General features: G+C 43.1%; 1 long non-coding RNA gene across 1 annotated transcript in view; it reads left to right on the top strand.

Annotated features, from left to right (window-relative positions):
* Positions 1-5,658, top strand: part of LOC115840815 (uncharacterized) — a 44,096-nt gene extending 38,438 nt beyond the window's left edge. The window contains exon 4 of the long non-coding RNA XR_009563499.2: positions 5,181-5,658. This is a non-coding gene — a long non-coding RNA (uncharacterized lncRNA). The remainder of the gene's footprint in view (positions 1-5,180) is intronic.
* The last annotated feature ends 342 nt before the right edge of the window (positions 5,659-6,000 follow it).

Raw genomic sequence — 6,000 nt, forward strand, 5'->3', positions numbered from 1 at the left:
TCATCTGCAGAATGGGTTTAATAATAGTACCTACTTCAAAGGATTATTGTGTGAAAAATAAAAAAAAAGCATGAAAAGCACAAGTGTCTGGCTCAGATTAAGCTTGCCCTACATAGAAAACATTACTATTAATATTATTATCTTAAAAATAATTATAGGGCTTCCCTGGTGGCACAGTGGTTGGGAGTCCACCTGCCGATGCGGGGGACGTGGGTTCGTGCCCCGGTCCAGGAGGATCCCACGTGCCGCGGAGCGGCTGCGCCCGTGAGCCATGGCCGCTGGGCCTGTGCGTTCGGAGCCTGTGCTCTGCGGTGGGAGAGACCACGGTGGTGAGAGGCGCGCGTACCGCAAAAAAAAAAAAAATAATAATAATTATTAGCAGTGATTTCTAATTATATATGAAATAAAACTCAAAAATACAAATTCAGGGACTTCTCTGGTGGTACAGTGGTTGAGAATCCGCCTGCCAAGGCTGGGGACACGGGTTCGAGCCCTGGTCCGGGAAGATCCCACATACTGCGGAGCAACTAAACCCGTGCACCACACCTACTGAGCCTGCGCTCTAGAGCCCGTGAGCCATAACTACTGAGCCCACGTGCCACAACTAATGAAGCCTGCGTGCCTAGAGCCCATGTTCCACAACAAGAGAAGCCACCACAACGAAGAGTAGCCCCGGCTCGCCGCAACAAGAGAAAGCCTGCGCGCATCAACGAAGACCCAACGCAGCCAAAAAAATAATTAATTAATTTTAAAAAATGCTAATTCAACTTCTGTAAACTTTGTGGACATCAAGACAGGGGCTGGAATGGGGTGAAGTTTTTTTTGTTGTTTTAATAAGTAACAGAATGCTCTGTTTAAAAAAGTTAGAAAATACAGATTGGCCAAAAGAACAAAATCAGTACTCAGAAATAACCACTGTTTATCTTTTGGTGTATATCCTCATGATGATGACCTACATGTATTAAAACAAAAAAGGACATTTGACACAAACAGTATCACACTGAACAAGCTGTTTTATAGCCAGCTGTTTTTCAATGAGTAAAGGGAGGTCTACAGGCAAATGTACTGGGTTTTTGTTTGTCTGGTTTTTTTCTTATTGTAATAAAAGCCACCTAACATAACATTTTCCATTTTAAAGTGTACAGCTCAATAGTGTTAAGTATATTCACATTGTTGTAAAATAGATCTCCAGAGCTTTTCATCTTGCAAATCTGAAACTCTGTACCCACTAAACAATTCTCCTTTCCCCCTTCCCCGAGCCCCTGGCAACCACCATTCTACTTTCTGTTTCTCTGAGTTTGACTATTTTAGATGCCCCATATAAGTGGAATCATACAGTATCTGTTGCTTTGTGATTGGCTTATTTCACTTAGCATAATGTCCTTATGCTTATTCCATGTTGTAGCATGTGGCAGAGTTTCCTTCCATTTTAAGGCTGGATAGTATTCCATTGCATGTATGGACCACATTTGTTTATCCATTCCTCCACTGATGGACTTTATTGCTGTTTCTACCTTTTGGCTATTATGAATAATGCTGCTATGAATGTGGGTATGCAAATAGCTCTACAAGACCCTGCTTTCCATTCCTTTGGATATATACCCAAAAGTGGGATTGCTGGATCATATAGCAGTTCTTTTTTTTTTTTAATATTTATTTATTTATTTGATTGCACTGGGTCTTAGTTGCGGTAGGCGGGCTCCTTAGTTGTGGCTCGTAGGCTCCTTAGTTGAGGCTCGCTGGCTCCTTAGTTGCAGCACGTGGGCTCATTAGTTGCGGCGCTCAGGCTCCTTAGTATGGCATGCGAACTCTTAGTTGTGGCGTGCATGTGGGATCTAGTTCCCTGACTAGGTATCGAACATGGGCCCCCTGCATTGGGAGTGCAGAATCTTAACCACTGTGCCACCAGGGAAGTCCCCATATAGTAGTTCTATTTTTAATTTTTTGAGGCAGCTACATACTGTTTTCCATAGTGGTTGCATCATTTTACATTCTCATCAGCAGTGTACAAGGGTTCCTATTTCTCCACATCCTCTCCAACACTTACTTTCTTTTTCATTTTTTCTTTTTTTGTGGTACATGGGCCCCTCTCACTGTTGTGGCCCCTCCCATTGTGGAGCACAAGCTCCGGACACGCGGGCTCAGTGGCCATGGCTCACGGGCCCAGCCGCTCTGCGGCATGTGGGATCCTCCCGGACCGGGGCACGAACCCGTGTCCCCTGCATCGGCAGGCGGACTCTCAAACACTGCGCCACCAGGGAAGCCCTCTTTTTCTTTTTTTTTTTCCACACTTTTTTTTTTTTTAACATCTTTATTGGAGTATAATTGCTTTACAATGGTGTGTTAGTTTCTGCTTTATAACAAAGTGAATCAGTTATACATATACATATGTTCCCATATCTCTTCCCTCTTACGTCTCCCTCCCTCCCACTCTCCCTATCCCACCCCTCTAGGTGGTCACAAAGCACCGAGCTGATCTCCCTGTGCTATGCGGCTGCTTCCCACTAGCTATCTACCTTACGTTTGGTAGTGTATATATGTCCATGCCTCTCTCTCACTTTGTCACAGCTTACCCTTCCCCCTTCCCGTGTCCTGAAGTCCATTCTCTAGTAGGTCTGTGTCTTTATTCCTGTCTTACCCCAAGGTTCTTCATGACCTGTTTTTTTTCTTTTCTTAAATTCCATATATACGTGTTAGCATACGGTATTTGTCTTTCTCTTTCTGACTTACTTCACTCTGTATGACAGACTCTAGGTCCATCCACCTCATTACAAATAGCTCAATTTCCTTTTCTTTTTATGGCTGAGTAATATTCCATTGTATATATGTGCCACATCTTCTTTATCCATTCATCCAATGATGGACAATTAGGTTTTTGTTTCCATCTCCAGGCTATTGTAAATAGAGCTGCAGTGAACATTTTGGTACATGACTCTTTTTGAATTATGGTTTTCTCAGGATATATGCCCAGTAGTGGGATTGCTGGGTCATATGGTGTCTACTTGTAGTTTTTTAAGGAACCTCCATACTGTTCTCCATAGTGGCTGTACCAATTCACATTCCCACCAGCAGTGCAAGAGTGTTCCCTTTTCTCCACACCCTCTCCAGCATTTATTGTTTCTAGATTGTTTGATGATGGCCATTCTGACTGGTGTGAGATGATATCTCATTGTAGTTTTGATTTGCATTTCTCTAATGATTAATGATGTTGAGCATTCTTTCATGTGTTTGTTTGCAGTCTGTATATCTTCTTCGGAGAAATGTCTGTTTAGGTCTTCTGCCCATTTTTGGATTGGGTTGTTTGTTTTTTTGTTATTGAGGTGCATGAGCTGCTTGTAAATTTTGGAGATTTAATCCTTTGTCAGTTGCTTCATTTGCAAATATTTTCTCCCATTCTGAGGGTTGTCTTTTGGTCTTATTTATGGTTTCCTTTGCTGTGCAAAAGCTTTGAAGTTTCATTAGGTCCCATTTGTTTATTTTTGTTTTTATTTCCATTTCCCTAGGAGGTGGGTCAAAAAGGATCTTGCTGTGATTTATGTCATAGAGTGTTCTGCCTATGTTTTCCTCTAAGAGTTTGATAGTTTCTGGCCTTATATTTAGGTCTTTAATCCATTTTGAGCTTATTTTTGTGTATGGTGTTAGGGAATGATCTAATCTGATACTTTTACATGTACCTGTCCAATTTTCCCAGCACCACTTATTGAAGAGGCTGTCCTTTCTCCACTGTACATTCCTGCCTCCTTTATCAAAGATAAGGTGACCATCCTCTTTTTCTTTTTTGATAGTAGCCATCATAATGGGTATGAGGTGAACATATATACTGTTTTTTTTTTTTTTGTGGTACGCGGGCCTCTCACTGCTGTGGCCTCTCCCGTTGCGGAGCACAGGCTCCAGACGCGCAGGTTCAGCGGCCATGGCTCACGGGCCCAGCCGCTCTGCGGCTTGTGGGATCTTCCCGGACCGGGGCCCGAACCCGTGTCCCCTGCATCGGCAGGTGGGCTCTCAACCACTGCGCCACCAGGGAAGCCCCATATTTATTGTTTTAACACAATCCTACGGGGAATGCTTAAAATCCTCAAAAGAGCAAACCCTTTTGATACTGAGAAATGTGGAATCTTCCTTTTTATGTATAAATGACTAACAACCTTTCGGAAGCTTATAAAATTTAATCTCATCAAACATATTCTGCTTTTGGATGAGCCTCCCATCACTCCAAATTTTAGGGTATTTACTTATCGAAGGACAGTTCCTAGTTTTGTGATGTTGCAGCAGGTCAGCCCTTGATACTTGCTTTCTCCTTCTCAAAAACTGAACTTCCCAGTGTCTCTCTCTTTGATCTCCTCCAAGCCTTTAATCTCCTCCTCCTTCTCTGGTTCCCATCCCTGCCCTCTCCTCTTGAATGAGGTGTTTTCCATTGTTCCAACTTTCCAGCCTGGTTCCAACCCCTTCCCCTCAGCCCTCCCTGGCAGAGGCCCTGAAATTCCCCTACTTCACTCACACGCTGGGTCCCAGGAACCCTCAGATCTTTGTCTCTGGCTTCAGGCCCTTGGTTAACCTGATCCAGGAACCTGCTGGGGTGGGTGGGGGGAGGTTTGCATGTGCATGCATGCGAGCGCCTGTGTGTGTGTGTGTGTCTAAGGTGAGATACTACAAGCTGTCATTCCCTTTGCAGACTTGGTTCCCACGTATGCATCTCACCACACTGAATATCACCCTATTGTAGAGACACATTCTTTTTCTCACAACCTGACCCCTATATGCCAGTCAGCATCTAATCTGGACCCTCTGAAGAAACAGTCGGCTGTTAAAATGCCCAAAGAAACCATGTCTGAGAGACCATGCTGGCTCCTATGTGCTACCTTTCTAAAGGCTTTTCTTGAGCCCTTTATATTATACATTTTTTTTTTTTGCCATAAATGCTGACCTTAGACATTGATCCCCTCATGATATAGGACTCCGCCATACCATTTTATCATTTTTAAAAATTGTGTTTGGGACCTCCCTGGTGGTCCAGTTGTTAAGACTCTGCGATTCCACTGAAGGGGGCACGGGTTTGATCCCTGGTTGGGGAACTAAGATTCCGCCTGCCACGCAGCGCGGCCAAAAAAAAAAAAAAAATTGTGTTAAATTTACAACAATATACTGTACAGATTTTCTCATTTTTGCTTTTTTCTTTTTAGTGTACAGATTTTAAGTTTACAGTGCAATGAGTTTTGACAAACATAAACCCCTATGAATGACAAGATTTTGATACACAGTCAGCTAATTTAGAGAAATTGCAAGAGTCCACAGAGCTGTTGGAAAGAGAATGGAGTTTGGAGTCAAGAGACCTGGTTACCAAGTCAAGCCTCACATTAACCAGCTGTGTGACTTTGGGCCTGTGCCCTCGCCTCTCTAGGCCTTGGTTTCTGATCTGTTCAGTGAAGAGGCTGTCTCTGGGTCCACATGGCATAACAGGTATTGAACAAAGGTCACACAAGATTCCTGACATTATGCAGAGCTACTGTGTCCTGCTGATATTTGCAAAAGTGAACGTGCACCACCTGGATCCTGCCAATCAAACTGCTGAAGAAGAGAAACTGAAGAAACAATAACTATAACAATAAACAAAGATGGCAGAAATCAGCCACACCAAGCCCTACATCTTGTAGGAATGTATCAAATGCTTGTAAGTAAACCCTTCTCAAATTTGTTTGCTCTGGTACATTAATAAAAGAAGATTCTGAAAGGATGAGCTTCAACTTCACCAGTACCCAAAACACCCTGTTTGCCAAATACGTTGAGTTTAGCTCTTTTGCTCTTTGGAATCTAATGTGCCTTGCTGAAAGAGGAAAGGGCTTCTCTGACAACATAAGATGAATCCCTCCCATTATAGATAGCATTTTTCACTTTTCAAAGCCTTCTTGTCTGTTTCTTATTTGTTCTGTACATCGGCTCTATGACAGAAAGCAGGACAGGGATTATCCCTCCCCTTTTTTCAGGTGAGGATCCTGAGGCCAG

Source organism: Globicephala melas, chromosome 3 (genome assembly GCF_963455315.2).
Source record: "Globicephala melas chromosome 3, mGloMel1.2, whole genome shotgun sequence".
NCBI classification, from domain to species: domain Eukaryota; kingdom Metazoa; phylum Chordata; class Mammalia; order Artiodactyla; family Delphinidae; genus Globicephala; species Globicephala melas.